Here is a 15,057-nt window from a genome sequence, read left to right on the forward strand (position 1 = left end):
GATCTCACGTGGGAGAAATTGCATCTGTAAAACTGTTCAGCAGAGAGCTGATCTATACTGTAAAATGTTTCCTAGTGTGCCCTGTTAGCAGAAGGTGGCTCAGTCACAGAGCTCCCTTTTGAATAGATCTATCTGCTAGGGGATGATCAACTCAGCCCTCTTTAATTGCAGACAGCCACTCAGGGATGCTCAGAAAGGAAAGGAAATCTTTCACTCTGAAGTTTCTTATGAGCAATGGAATGGTCCAAAATCACTTTTGAAAGTGAGCAAAAAATATTACTGCATCTCTGTCAGGGAAAAGCTGTGGTTACCTGCACTGTCAAACTGGTAAGGAATTTAGTGGCTGGCTTAGGTGCCATCCCCCTTGAATGCACCGAGGAGTTGTAACACCCGTTTAGGAAGTGTCAAAATGAATCACTATTTAACATGCGCTATGTGCAGAACTGCCACTAAAGTACGTATTAAGGAAATAATAAACCCTCACTAAATGACGAAGGAGACACCTCTGGAAGATGATCACTGTGGACGTCAGAGTTTTTGCCTGAGGAGTTTTGAGCTCCTGAGTCTTCCTGAACTCTGCACGGGGCTGCTCATTGTTTTATCTTTACCCAGCCCTTGCTGGGGGCAGTGCGGGCAGGGCAGTTTGGGCCGCTGACTCCTTGGAGTGTTTCACTGCCAAAGCTGAAGGGGCAGAGGGTACCGGTAAGTCAGCTGCGCTGTCCGGGGTGATGGGCAGAAGAGTTGAAGAAGGAAAATACAGTACAAAAGAAAAGAGCCCGCTTAGCCCATTTGCATTTGAAAAGGAAAGTAAGAGGCTATTATAAAGGGAAAGCTGAGGCGTTGCATAGCATGGTGTGGCATATCCTCGCCCTGGGATGTCCTGCAGGCTGTGCTCTGCATGGTGTGGGCACAGCGGTGTTGTGGAACAGAGCTAAATCCATCGACTGTCTCCACCTCCGGTACCGAGGGAAGTGTTGATATGTACCTGCAGCAAGGAGGGCAGCATAACCCACATTCTCCGCGTTCCTGAATCCACAAAACTGGGCGTGGAAATAACTCGGAGGTGCCCCCGGGTGTGTGTTAAAGAGAGCTATTTCCACAGCTCCTGTTGTGAGAAGCAAATGCCTGAAAACCCCTTTCCTATAAGTCAGCTAAATTGTCTCCTACGGTTGAAGACAAATACACTTCGCAGCTTATAACAGCGTATTAAAGATACCTGTGAAGCCACTTGCTCTTTCAGTGGATTCTTGATTTTGCTTTTGTCCGAGCAGCATTAAAAGCAAAGTGTAAATGTCGGGCTTTATCCTGTTTGCTTATCGTCTTCCTCAACAGGCCCGGTTCCATCGGCCAGGGGCGTGTTGTGCTGCCGGGACAGATGTTTTAAGTGATCACTCATCATCCGATAAACAAGCGAGTATTTGGAGGGTGTTTTGTTATGATCTTCTCTGAGAGGGTGTAAATGATTCTTTGAATGCTTTTACTGTAGGAAATACCCTTCAGCAGAAACCAGGACGGAGCTTGTCTGCTGCCACAGGAAGGCTCGTTTCAGCCGCAGCTCACTGCGAGCCTTTCTGTGCCTGCAGCAGTCTGGTCACCGCAGTGCCCGGGTCTGGTGTGCGGGGGGCGGCAGCAGGGTGAGCTTCTTTCCTGCTGCTCCTGGAGGAGAGGATATCCTCTCACGCTGGCTGGTGGGCTGGCTTGAAGAGGCAGCGCAGCTCCTGCTGCTCACACGCGGTAAGAGAGTCCTAGTCCTGTCACCACCCGGCTCAGCCCCTTCAGACTGCAGAGCTCCCCTTTGCCCACCGCGGGTGTGAGTGACATGTCCCTGTGCTGGGGGAAGGGACGAGCTGCCTGCTTTTCCTGAAAGGTGCTGGTGTTGCTGGTCCTCCGGGTTTGCTTTCCTCTCGCACACGAGCCTGTGTGCTCAGGGTTACACAACAGGAGAGGAGCTGAGCCACGGGAGAGGAAGGAATACAGGCCAGGCTGTGGTGGAGTAATAAAGGTTTTAAGTTTGGTCTGTGACACTTTCTAGGTCTGAGGTTCTGCTTGACTTCAGGCCAAATTATGAGTTCCTCCACTGCCAGGCTGTCATCCTCCCTACCTAGCAAAGGACTGTTTTGTTGATGTTCCTGAAAGATGATGATGAAGTGTAAGCTCCTCTTGTTATCTCACTGCTCGGGGCACTAAACCCAGAATTGTCCCCCAGGGGCTGAAGTTCCAGCGGTGCCGAGCTAGTGAGGGACAGCCGGCACTAACCTGGCCCGTGCAGGAATCTGCCCGAGACCTCCCGGCCATGAGCGAACACGGGGCCAGTGGAGCCTCGTGCGCCGGGCACCGCCGGGTCAGCGATCCAAGGATCCATTGCTCCCTCCCTCGGCCCGGGCCCCTGCTCTGCCCTAAGTCCGGACCCCCGGGTCAGCCGGGCCCGGATCGGCTCGGGACATGGCCCCGGCGCGGTGACCGCTCAGCGCCAGGGGGCGCTCGGGCTCCCCGTGCCTTCCCGGGAGCGCCCTCGGTTCCCGGCGTCCGGCACCGCTGGGACCGGCCGCGCACACAGCCCGGGGCTCCCCCCGTGCCTTCCCGGGAGCGCCCTCGGTTCCCGGCGTCCGGCACCGCTGGGACCGGCCGCGCACTGAGCCCGGGGCTTCCGGCACCGCTGCCCACCCTGGGTCCGTCTTGTCCTGCCGGGAGCCGCGGCCGTGCTGCTCCTTCCCCCTGAGCTGCCCAGGATTGAATCCTGGCGTTAAAACGCTGGGAAAAGACGCACGTTATGTTTCTGAATAAGGACCAGAATATTATGCTAGGCATTTTCTACTCCTTGTTTAAACCACATTTTTTTTACAGGAAGATACTTGGAAATGTCGCAAAATTTGGTTTCTTTATCTGAACTGCAAAATGAATGGTATGAATTAATGGCAGAAAGTCAGACCTGTGCGGTGGGTGAATCATTATCAAATCCACTCGTAGGTGAAGCTTGAGATATTTTTGTATTTTTCTCTCTTTTCCAGCTGACTTGTCTCCATTGATCCACAGACACTTGAGCAGCACAAGAGAGGTGGGAAGAGTCATTCCTGATGAGAAATGGATTTTTTCCTCCTGCGCTCATTATTGTAGAGGACTGTCAGTTTCCCTTGGCAGCCCGTACAATGGGCTTGCTCTCTAATAAATGCAGATGGCATTAAATTAACGTTTCATTCCTACAGTGGCAAACAGTGGCATCCAATTCCAGCACAGGGTAATTCAATGACAATATGGCAGCAGACATGTACCTCGCCTGTTATGGGCTAATCAGTGATGCAGAGTTCAATTTGGACTCAAAGCATCCACATGGCTTGGAGTGAGTTTATTAACATTTATTAGCTGGTGAAAATGAGGTGGAGAGTGCAAAATGAGAGAATATGCATAATAATAAAAAAGAGCCAAAATGTATAAAAAGCATAAAAGCGTGAGTCAAATCTAATACAAATTTTCTTTCTACTCTTCATCTAATTCTAACTGGAACCTATGCAGGAGCTGTCAGGGGAGGAGAACTGTTTCCAGAACTGACTGCAGGAGTGTGAGCACATGCGGACATGAAGAAAAGGATCCTTGGTTCATATGCTGGGCTGATAAAACTGGTAGAAATTGCACTGCCAGCCTGGGAAAGAACGGAGTTTGGCTTTGTCGTGTTCTTGGTCAGAGTTTGGCTGTGGAGAAGGAGACTCAGAGGTATCTGGAGACTGTTGCACCAAAGACCTGCAGTAGAGAAGAGCAGATACCCACTGCAGGGAGACTCCAGGGCCAGTGAAGGGTGAGCAGAGCCCCCCAGCACCCTGCCATGGTGCTGGGAAAGGAGCTGCTGGCCCTCAGGCAAACCTGACTCTGAGGCTCCTCTCTGCTCCTCCCCTGCTGCCTTTGTTCCTTCCTGCTGGTGCTTGGCTGATGGGCTTTCCTTGGGCCTGGCCCTGAGTGCATCTTTCTCTTGGAGTTACAGCACATGTGGGAAAACACTCCAGAGGGAAGTGGATACTGAGCTTTTTGAGACAACTTGCAAAGAAGAAGAGATTTTGCAAGGACAGGAAATCCAGCCTTCACTTTTACAACATGCCCTAGGGTTTTGTTGTGCACATCAGCAGTTCTGCAGGAGGGAAAGGACCGGTGGCAGCCTTGGAAAACACAGGGTTCCCCTTTCACTTGTGCTCAGCTTTCTGGGCTGTGTGTTTCTGAAAGGCTATTTTGGTGCATGCATTCTCAGTGAGAGCAATGCTTCAGTTAGTGCTTGGCATAAAATCTTAGGGGTGCTAGTTGCTTTTTACTTTCATCAGATGAGATATTTAAAAGCATCTCATTCGTGTCCCTTAGAATCAGTCTGAAGATTCTCATCACACTTGGTTTTTTATTAATGGAAGCTTTTGGAGACACATCTGGCATATTTTATTGATCATAATCTCATGGCTGGAAGCTCATCTTGGTAGCTATAGCAACAGAATTTTTTTTCAAACGTCAACTCAACCTAGCTCTACAAAAAGTGGAGTAAGGGGTAGCAGATAATTTAAATTGCTAGACAGCTAATAACTCCTTCTTCTGTAATAACTCCTTCTTCTGTAACCAGTTCTGAGATTTCTGGTTTGATACAGTAAATAATGGACAGGAGCTAAATCTTTCAATGACTACCTCTGCTGTGGAAGCTTGTGAAAAGGATGGATGTTGTGTCTCAAGAGGCTTTTTTTTGCTGATTGTCCATTGCTCCCATCCTCTGCTGGGTTGCAGGGATCATGAGCAGGCTGTGGGCACAGACCATAGAGGAGCAAGAGTACAAAGCATGCAATTGCAGCCCTCCCTCTACTACCCAGTGAGGGAGGGGTCCCAAACACTGCCCACAGCAGCAGGCTTGCTCCTGCTCTTGGGGGCAAGAAGCACTCCCAAAATGTGCCTGGGAGTTAAGATGAAATGATATAGACTGAAATGATAACCTGTGAGTGTGCTCTGATGCCTAAAGACCCCTATGAGGTTGGCACCACCAAGTTTTCTTATCAGAGATTTTCTCAGCTGTGTCTACTCAGGCTCAGGTGGGACCTGCAGGTAACCTGGCCTGCACTGTGGGATGGCTCTTCCCTCTGCTTCCAGCTCCAGTGCTCGGCTCTGAGAGCACTCCTAGCAGTGTTTCTTCATCCTGCCTTACAGCAGCATCCTGCTAGCACTTGAAAATGGTGATGCTGGGACAGCCAAGTAAAGCAGTGGGTGGATGCTGTTGCCTCCCTTGCTTTCCCTTAGGGCTTTCCAGCAAGACAAGTGGAGAACCACCCTCAGCCTCCAGCCAGAGCAGAAAGTCAGATCCGGCTGTGGCTGCCTGACTTCTTCAGGCCTGCAAGAAGCTGCATATGGGTATAACCAGTACTTCCAAAAGATTTCTAGACATTCAAACCTTCACATCATCTTCAGAGCAATTGAAAAAACAGGCCTTTGGAAGTGCTGGAGAGCACAGCCCTGAGAAAATTGTAGAGGGTGAAGGGCAGACCTGGGGGCTGCAAATGCTTCCAGGCAGGGGCTGGTGAGCAGGGCAAAACACTTTGGTGTCCTTAACTTGTTCCCCCAGCTGGTGATTGCATTCCCCAAATCCTGCTCCCGGTGGGGTAATTTCCCTGGGCCACACGACCTCAGGCAGGGTTGAGGCTCTTGGCAGCACCCTACAAAGGGCCTAGGTGATGATGATTATGATGGTGATGATGATGATGGTGAAGGAAGTCAAACTCGCAGCTGGCAGGCAAATCATTCAGGGGCTCTGCTGCTCTAAATGTCACCTATTTGAACCCCCTTCTGAGCAGCCCTGTCCTCAGCCCCAGCAGCAGCGCAGCACGAGGCTGTCCCTGCCGGTACCCCTTCCACCCAAGGAACCGCACAGATCACCCTCTCAGCGGGGGTTGAGTTTGGGTTTGTTGGGCTTTGTTTGTTTGTTTATTTTGGGGTTGGTTTTTTTTGTTGGTTTTTTTTCCCATCATCTCTCCTGGGTTGTGTTAAACCTCCTGCACCCCAGAGCCGCGGGCGGGCGCAGCCGGCCGGGCCCGGGCGGGCGCCGCTGCCGCCCCGGCGTTTCCCCGTGCGGTGCGGGCCATGCGGCCGCTCATGCGTGCTAATGCCGGCCCAGGTCACTGAGCGGGAACAAGGCGAGGATTGTTCCCCCGGAGCTGGGCAGAAGCAGGAACGCCAGGCACGGGGCGGGCAGGGAAAGCCGCGCCGCCCATCGCGGGCTCGGCGCAGGGCGAGCCGCCCTTCCCTTCGGCCGCGGGGAATGCCGAGGGCGGGATGCTGCGAGGGATCGATGCCGAGACCTCGCTGCCGCTGAATACACGAGTGACTTGGCACGGGTTGGCGCTGACTTGGTGAAACACGTTTCCCCTGAGCTGCACCCTGGGAGAGGAGATAACCATCGGGAAAATATGCAGCGGGGCGCTGCCAGGGGTTTGACACAGCAGAATGCTTGTGACGCTGTGGGTTTGTGCGGGCTGGAGTGCACCTCCCTGCCGGGACAGGTCCCTCACGGCTTTCACACCTCGGAGTTCGGGGAGGTGAGGCCAGAGGGAAGCATCAATCTGCCACTTGGCTAAGGGTGGGCCAGTGGGGCTTTGCTTCCTGCTCAGTCAAGTGCAGCACTGTGAAGAGTCTGTGCTTTTATATGGTGAGAGAGAACATGGAAGAATAAAGCAGGTCCATAAGAGCAGATGAAACCAATGTGCCTGAAGAGAATTTCAAAGACAAAATAACTCATGTGGTTGGGGAAAGTCGAGGGGACTTCTTCAGAAAATGAGTGTGCTGTTCTACTTGAAAGGAATAAAGGGGTAGAGAGTTTGCTCACTTTAATTTCTTCCCCTGCCTTTACATTTCCTGAATGCTATCCCAGGAAAAGTCTTTCACCTTAAGCAGAGGTTTTGCTGCATTAGCATAGCTGAGGGCCTCTGGCAGATCAGTGCTGGAAGAGTTTGCCTGGTGCTGCTGCTAGCAGTGGGCAGCATCACTGGCAGGATCATCAGCAGAGAACTGAGCATCCACAGGGAAGTTTTGAACTCATACAGACCTCAGATATTTTAGCAAAGATTAATGAGGCCACCTTTTGTTTTAATTCCCATAGTGTCTTTATGCAGATTGCATACCATCCACGTCTAAGAGGAGCCTCAGACAAAATCATAACCCAAAATTTAGGTGCATCACAACAACCTGCCCTGATCCAGGAGGGTTCTAGTTCTGTTATCTCCTCCTGTTCCACACTTGCAGACATCAAAGTCCTTATGTGTCTGTCACCTCCTGGGACACCACAGCTGGGGAAAGGGGAGGTGCTGACCCCTTACACCCAGATTGGGGCTCAGTGCCCCAGAATGTGCTGCAGGCAACATTACAAGTTACTTTATTTGGCATTCAGCATTTTCAGGAGTGAGGATGGGAAAGGGCTTTATTAACATCTGCTGATGAGTGGTGACCTCTAGGCCAGGGATTCACACTGACTTGACCCAATAAATATTTATGAACTCCATACAGAAGTGGAGAACTTCCACCGGTGGAGCTGAGGGGGCAACAAGAGGTTGCCACTGCCCTTGGGCAGAGGAATGGCCAGACCAGGAGTTCCCATGTCTTGGCTATTTTAACCACAAAAAACTCCTAAACCAGAGGGTGAATGTAGCAGCAATGAAAACCAAACCCAGAAGCTAAATGAACTGAAAGTCATGACTCATGCATGGTGTATGGGTCTGCACAGAATTTCTTACTCCCACTTCCCATATACCCTCAAAGAGCTGTAAAAACCCTCCCCCCTTTTTAATTTTTTTGTTTTTTAAGCTGAGCTTAGAAAGAATATTTGCAAAAAAATATTGCTTAAGCTCTCATGAGGAGCAGGGCTTGGCTCTACCCTCCTCAGCAGTTATTTCAGCTCCTGCCTGGGGCATACTGCACTCCCTGCACTGGCTTTTTATCTTGTGGGTACTTACCTACCTCTTCTGCATCCCCTGAGTGGTTGTGATATTATGAATGTTAGTAAAAAATGAAATATTACAGGGTGCTATTGCAGCCTAAACCATCCCTGTGACTCTGGTCTGTGCTTGTAGCTAGTTGTGTGTGATTATTATAGTAAGATTATTTTCTAGGCTTGGAGCTTGTAAATGCCAGCTAGAGAAGGAGAGCAGGGAAATGAATTTAGCTGAGGAGTTAGGTTTATCCTCTGTACATGTCACTGATATGATCATTTGTATCTGACTCAGTCAGCAGCCTTTTAGTACACAGGCATTAACAAACACTTATTAAAGTCAGGTAGAAGCTGCCTGCTGCTTAATACACCAAATACCTCAATACTTCAAATGATTGCACTATTTATTCACATATATATGTATGTGTGTGTGTATATATATATATATATATATATATATATATATATATATACACCACGTGTATGTACACAAAGATGTGTGTAGATGCATGCATGTGCATGTATGTTTGGAGACTCTGATGTTCTGTGATCCTTCAATACAGACTCATCCCTGTGGATGCTCTCCAGTTGGAATTACCTCACTCAGTTTACACCACGAGTGTGGGGTGAGGCAGGGCTGTTCTCACTGGCAGTGCAGCCCCAGCCCACGCAGCGTGGAGTCAGCAGCTCCAGCCCCACCAGTGCCTGGGTGACTGTGGCCAGAGTTCCTCCCACTCCAGGGAGCAGAGCAGCTGTGGATGAGCATCCCTCTGGAAGGTGGGAAAGGAGCAGCTACTCTGCCCCAGCAGGGCATTGGCTGCATGAACCAGCTTGGTGCAGACTGGGCCTGGTACCAAGTGTCAGAAGAGCTCATATTTTATTCTGTGTGTCTGTTTCCAAGGCAGAGCCTGAGCTGGCTGCAGTCCTGCACTGAGAGCTCTTTGCTGCCCACTCCACGGGGCACAGCGAGCTTTCACCAAGGAGCAAAACTGCCCTGGAACTGCGGTGTGGCTCCTAGAGCTGTGGTCACACCACCAGTGCAGGCAGCAGCAGCCCACCAGCTGCTCCTGCCAGGGCAGACCAAGGGGGCACCTCGCTGTCAGGGACCAGGGGTGGCTGCTGCACTTGGGCACCAGGGCAGGGCAATAGGCAGCTGTTTTGTGCCACCTCTCTTCTGCACAAGCACCCCCAGAGCATCAGTAAAGGGGGAGATCTTGTCCTGCACTCTGATTTACTTGGAAAAAGATATGTCACTAAATATTGACTCATTCTGCAGTGAGACTAATGCTTTCCAAACAGCTGCAGGTCTCTCCTACCCTCTGAAATATTCTTGTGGGGGAGTGACGTGGAATATGTTCCCCTCTGAAATTTTTTTTTCATTTGATGTGTGTTTTAATGCATGTGCAATACTGTCAGTGAGATTACCCCAAGCTGTCACATGTTGAAGACTGTGCAATTTGTTTCTGTAATGGCACTTCTTACTGCTGAACATTTTAAACTTTTTTTATAAGCAGACAAATTAGTATTGGGAAAGTCTCTCTTGAAATAGGGAAAACAGCTCCTGGGGGGAAACAGCTTTTATTGTTCTTGGTTTATGAAACACTTAACAGAGGTCAGACTTCTTTTCTGTGTAAAGATTGCACATGTGGGTACAGAATGATTTTTTGAGTCTCACAGTATGTCAGTAGCAGCAGTAGAACACCATTATTAAGCATTAAATAATTAATGTTAATAACTAAGATGCTGATGGAAGGGATGAGGTGGTAGGGCTGTGTTCAGACTAAAGCTCCTTGCTGCTGGTCTGCCTCTCTGGCTGCTCCCAGGCAGGTGCACACAGCATCTTTCCTCTGGCCAGCTGCCCTGACTGAGCTCTGCCCTGACCTTCCCTCGCAAAGGGCAGGCTTTTGCCCACAGGGGAAAGGCAGATAAAATGAAAACAAAAGCAAACAAAACCACCCCCAGACCTCAGGACAGGGCAGTGTGCTTTGAAGGGAAGCAGCCTGCTCCCCGTGCCGGTGACTCACATCCTCGGTGCTGGGAGCAGCCTCCAGGGCACGGCCCGACCCAGGATGTTGGTGGGTGCCGGGGCAGCCGTGGGCACGTTCAGAGGGAATGGCAGGTTCGGGTAGCAGGCAGTGGCACACAGGGACCTGCCTGTCACAAACAGGCGCAGCCAGGCTCAGCACAGGCAGGGGCACTGTGTCACCTGTGCTGGAGCCGTGCCCTCAATGGCTGGACGGCTCGGAAGGTCCGGGGGGCAGGAGGGGCTCAGCAGGGAGGACCCGGCTGCCCCAAGGCACAGGGACTCTGTGGTGGGTCCTGCTGGACCCCGGTGCCCTGGAGCTGCCCCAGCTGCCACGGTCCTCCTTCCTCCCTGGAAGGAGCCTCTGCTGCTGCTCCTCCTTAAAAATTAGGAGATTAGCTCCTGTGAAGTATTATTCATAGTCATATTTCCCTACATACACCTCCAAGCTGGCTGGGATGCCAGGAAAGATGTGAGGTTAACAAATCAGGGAGTCAAAATCTGCCCTTCCCACTTGGTGAAAGAGTGTATGAATTTCACCCTCACACTGTGACTTGGGGATGTACCTCCATCTGGCCCTCAGCTTTTGCTGCCACTACTTGCCTAAGATTCTTTGCAATTTTATACTTCTTGAATGACTGGCTTGAGCAGAGCAAATCTCTGATGTATTCCTACCAACCCTGTGTATGTGAACAAGATGAAATACAGAAGCACTCACCAGGACAACAGTAATTAGCTGCAACTCATGAATCAGAATGCATAATTAATGCTGTGTCACATACTGAGCATCAGTCATGCAATGAGAGGATTGTGATGGCAATTAGAAATTCCTGAGTTTTAGGCCCATTGCTGTGTCAAAAATCTTGCTCCACTTACACAAATTGTCTGGGCAGTATCAAGCCTTTGTGCAGCATCAGGCTGAGGGACTGCTTGCACCTCACAGGAACCCTGTTGTAGCTCCAACTCTGAAGAAATGGCAATTTCCCTGTCCTGGAGCACATCTCTGAGTGACAGAGTAACCCTGAGCCCAGGTGAGAGCCAGCTCTCCCCCTGCAAAAGGAGAATATTGAAGGTCCTCTTACTCACTTACCTTTCCTTGGAGTGTCCTCCTACACAAACACCTAGAGCTCCCTCTCTCTCTTATGAGCTTCTCCCATTCCATGGAGCGTGGGGAATGGCCATGACACGGCCCAGGGCTTCAGTCTGATGTGAGAATAAAAGTGGTCTGTGCCTGCCCCAGTGCCCATGGCACGGCAGTGCTGGGCTCGGACACCAGCGGGTGATGCAGCTTGTGCTTGGGCATCCTACCTCCAGTGCTCCACATCCAAAACACCTGTCCAAGAGCTCAGACACCTTTGCAATGACTCAGCTCACATGTTGCCTGTCAATAACATTTGTTGTTTCAAAAGACATCCCGCGCTGGTGCCACCCTGTTTGTCCTCTGGTCCTGTCAAACTCTTCCAGCACCACAGAGGCACTGTCAGATGTGTTTGGGCTGGGGACCCAACCTAGTATTTCCCAGTATTTGGGGTTTCTCAGTCGAGATGAATGTTGGGGCATTTTCATGGTCACATCTGGATACAGAGAAAGGAAGGACTGCCTGCCAGCACAGGGGACAAAGTGGTGTCCCCACTGAGGCTGAAATTTAAAATCACACTTATCAGTCTTATTAAAAGGGGGAGGTTGGTGCTGGTGCAGACAGCACAGTGTCGCGTGCCTGCCAGAGGGAGGAGGGGAAGGGTGATCTCCCCAGCTTCCCCCTTAGCACCACTCCCACTCTTTCTTACTGATTTTTAGGAAGCAAATTTTGTTCTGCAACAAACACCTCCCACCTCTATACCCCACGCTCCTCATGGCCTGGCACTGTTTTCCCAAAAGCACTTTGAACTAAATGCTGCTTTCAAACATGTCTCCAAGCCCTCCTGGTACTGCTGGATCATCTTTTTTAGCCTTCCACCCCTTAATGGCCCTCTTACAATATTAATGGTTCGATGTTCTTATAATATGAAATTAATCTAACTCTGCATTTTTTTACATAGTAATTGTTATTAAATCTCCGAATCCTGATGAAATATTATGAAGGGGCTTCTACCAGCTGCCTCAGTGGTAAGGCTGGATGCACAGACCACTGATTTCTTTTGTTTTGTGGAAGCTGTACAGGACTGAAGAAGGACCACATATTATTTTTACTGCAGACTTTCCACAGGTCACTAAACTGACACCTACAGTAAGCAGACCACCATTATTATTCTGAACAGGGAGGCAGCCCCATCTCAGCATTATGAACTGGTTTGAGAAAATTACTGATTATTTTTCAGTTCAGCAGCTGAACCAAAATGTTAATAAAAGAAACAAAGAAGCAATTACCAGCATGAGCAGTATGTAAAATTTGCAGGTGTTTCTTTTAGGTAAAAAAAAGCCTTGTAACCATTCTATCTAACCCACATTAAAAAATTTTATTTCCTCGCATTTGTCAAAAAAAAAAAAAAAAAAAAAAAAAAAAAAAAAAAAAGAAGAGGCTCTGTAGCCAGACTTGTTCCTACACATTCATGATGCCAGCCAGCATCATCTGAGAAATCCTCCCTGAGAGAGCAGCTGTGCCCCCCTGCACTGGGTGAATGACAGGGATCTCACACTGACCCAAAACGCTGCTGCTGTGACCAATGGACCAATAAATAATGTCTTGTTCAGGGATGATCTCCTGAAGAGCCAGGCAATGGCTGTTCCTGGGCTAAATGCTCCCTGATGGGTGGGGAACCATTAGGAGGGGTGTGAGTCTCTGATGCTTTATGGGTGAGGGTTTTTCGGTGCAAACTGAAAGTCTCCAAGGGCTGGGGCCAGCAGCTTCCTGCAGTGTCCTCTCTCTTTAGTGGGGTGAATTCTCACCAACAATTAATCACTTTTTTTTTTTGCTTGTTTGTTTGTTATTTTTCCCCACAAATTTGGGTCAAATTGATGAACAGTTTTAGGATAACTGAATTACTTTTTAGGGAGAACTTGTAGTTTCTTTCTAAGAAACTGCTGAGATTTACCTCAGCAGATTATTACTATTAGCAGCTCTGACAATCCTTTGGACAGCTGGATACCATGTAGAAGAGACAGAAGTGAGACTAAACATTTTTCAAGCAAAGATATAATTAGGGATTAGAGAGACTGATCCTCCTGCACAGTGTAATTAGGAGATTATGGCATGGCATTGACTGGGATTAGATTTGACAGAAAAATCTGTGCCCTACTATATAAAACCTTCCAGGTTTTGAAATGGAAACCTATTAACAAAAAAATCTTCACTGTCTTAAATCCATGTTGTGCAGCAGCCTGGCTGCATGTTGAGGAGTGAAGGGAAACTTGTGTGGTCTCCTGGGCAGAAGCAAGGAACCCCCTGACAGGAGGTGACCACAGCTCTGCCTGCTGCTCCTCCTTCCCTGCACAGAAACTGGTCCCAGCTGAGCCTGCTCTGGTGTCCCCAGCCCCCCCTCAGCTGAGCCTTTCTTTGGGCACCTCCTGGGTGGCAGTGACTCGAGGACCCCCTGCTTCTCCTCTGGCTTCTGGGCAGGTTCCTGCTGGGATCTCCCCACGGGTTTGGGAGGAGGCTTGAAGTGCACCTGCCCCCTCCCCGGCCCTGGGCATTGCATGGGAGGACAGAACCACTCTTTCACTCAGTAAGTGGGGCCAGTGAAGGCACCCTGTAGGCTGGAGAGCAGGGAGAGGGGGAGAAGCTCACCTGAGCACAGGCCTGGTGCTGCAGTGCTCTGCATCAGCCAAGCCAGCCCCTAAATCCCATGAGCACCAGGAAAATTGTATGAACCAGCTACATGGATCACATTTCCTTATCTCCCACCCTAAAGCACTTTGAAAATCAATAACTCAAAAAAAAATTCCCTAAATTATACCTCTAGATGAACCACCAGCAGCACAGGCTTGGTGTGCTCTCAGTAAATTAATTCTTGCTAAAAGTCAATAAAATACTCCAGTGAAGCATCCCCCAAAACAAGCAGTAAGACCAGTTCTGCCATTCTGCTGCAGTGCTTTTTGTGTTGCCCAGAGACAGAGATTCCCTGGGGAGAAGAGGGAAATTGGGAACTGTAGTGCTCCCCTGCAAGTCCCAGAACTTTGCCATGGGTTTGTCACACACTACAGCTGCAGCACCAAGGCTCTCCAGTTCCCACAGCATCTTCTTCTCTTTTTTATGCAGTATTAATTCTTCAGCACAGGAGACACTTTTTTACTGTGCTATATCTATTACTAGCTATTCCTGTCAGAGTAGATTGTAAATGGGAACAACTAAGAGTATTCCACTTGCCTCGTTATATTCCCCAGCACAGGAGCTGGATAATAAAATAACAACTTTGTCCTGTGGTCAATTAAGAGGAATAAATCTGGGGATGAAATACATGTGACAAACCCCCAGTGTGAGAAGGCACTGCAGCCTCTGCAGATACATTTTTTAGTTTATCAAAAATCAATGTATTGCAAAGTTTCAACAGCTTTCACAAGAAGATCTTGACCAAATCAAAGGCTTCTTTTACTTTGGGGAGCATTGATTTTAGCAAGGTCAGTTGCCTTTCTCTTGCTGTGCAATCACAGAATGAAAAATTGCAGAATTTACAGAAAATGGAGAGTCATCAGCACATCATCTTGTCAGAGCCTGATTTGTCTGGAGACAAGTGACTGTCAGATTTCCTCAGCCTAGGAAGTTAATCTGAGCACTATCTGTCATCTAGTAATTGTGCTAAACTTCCCAGCACTTACATCAAGCCAAACATTTAGGATACTAAAATGAAGATTAAACATGTGATTTTAAATAAAAATTACTCCAGAGCAAGTGCTTGGATTTTGAAATATTTCAAATTACTGTTTTGAATTGTTTTGCAATTTTATCTCTCATATGAACTAAATCTTCCTATTCACTGTAGGCTTGTCCAGTAAATATAGTTGTTTCTCCTCTACACTGTATTTTCCTTGGTCTGGATTATTACCCACTAGAGTACCTTACTTGGCCTTTTTGCTATCTGACAGCTAATTAAAAAGATACTTGAAGTTGCAAATAAAGAAGTAAAAGATTTAGAACTGTAAAAAGTAATCTGTATGCTTCTATAAAAGC

The 15,057-nt window shown here is 48.9% G+C and overlaps 1 long non-coding RNA gene across 1 annotated transcript; it reads left to right on the forward strand.

The window, feature by feature from the left end:
* Positions 1-324: 324 nt before the first annotated feature.
* Positions 325-3,443, forward strand: LOC132324383 (uncharacterized). Its single transcript, XR_009485601.1, has 3 exons — positions 325-702; positions 1,333-2,902; positions 3,009-3,443. It is a non-coding gene; the product is annotated as an uncharacterized LOC132324383 (long non-coding RNA).
* Positions 3,444-15,057: the final 11,614 nt, after the last annotated feature.

Source organism: Haemorhous mexicanus, chromosome 1 (assembly GCF_027477595.1).
Source record: "Haemorhous mexicanus isolate bHaeMex1 chromosome 1, bHaeMex1.pri, whole genome shotgun sequence".
NCBI lineage: Eukaryota > Metazoa > Chordata > Aves > Passeriformes > Fringillidae > Haemorhous > Haemorhous mexicanus.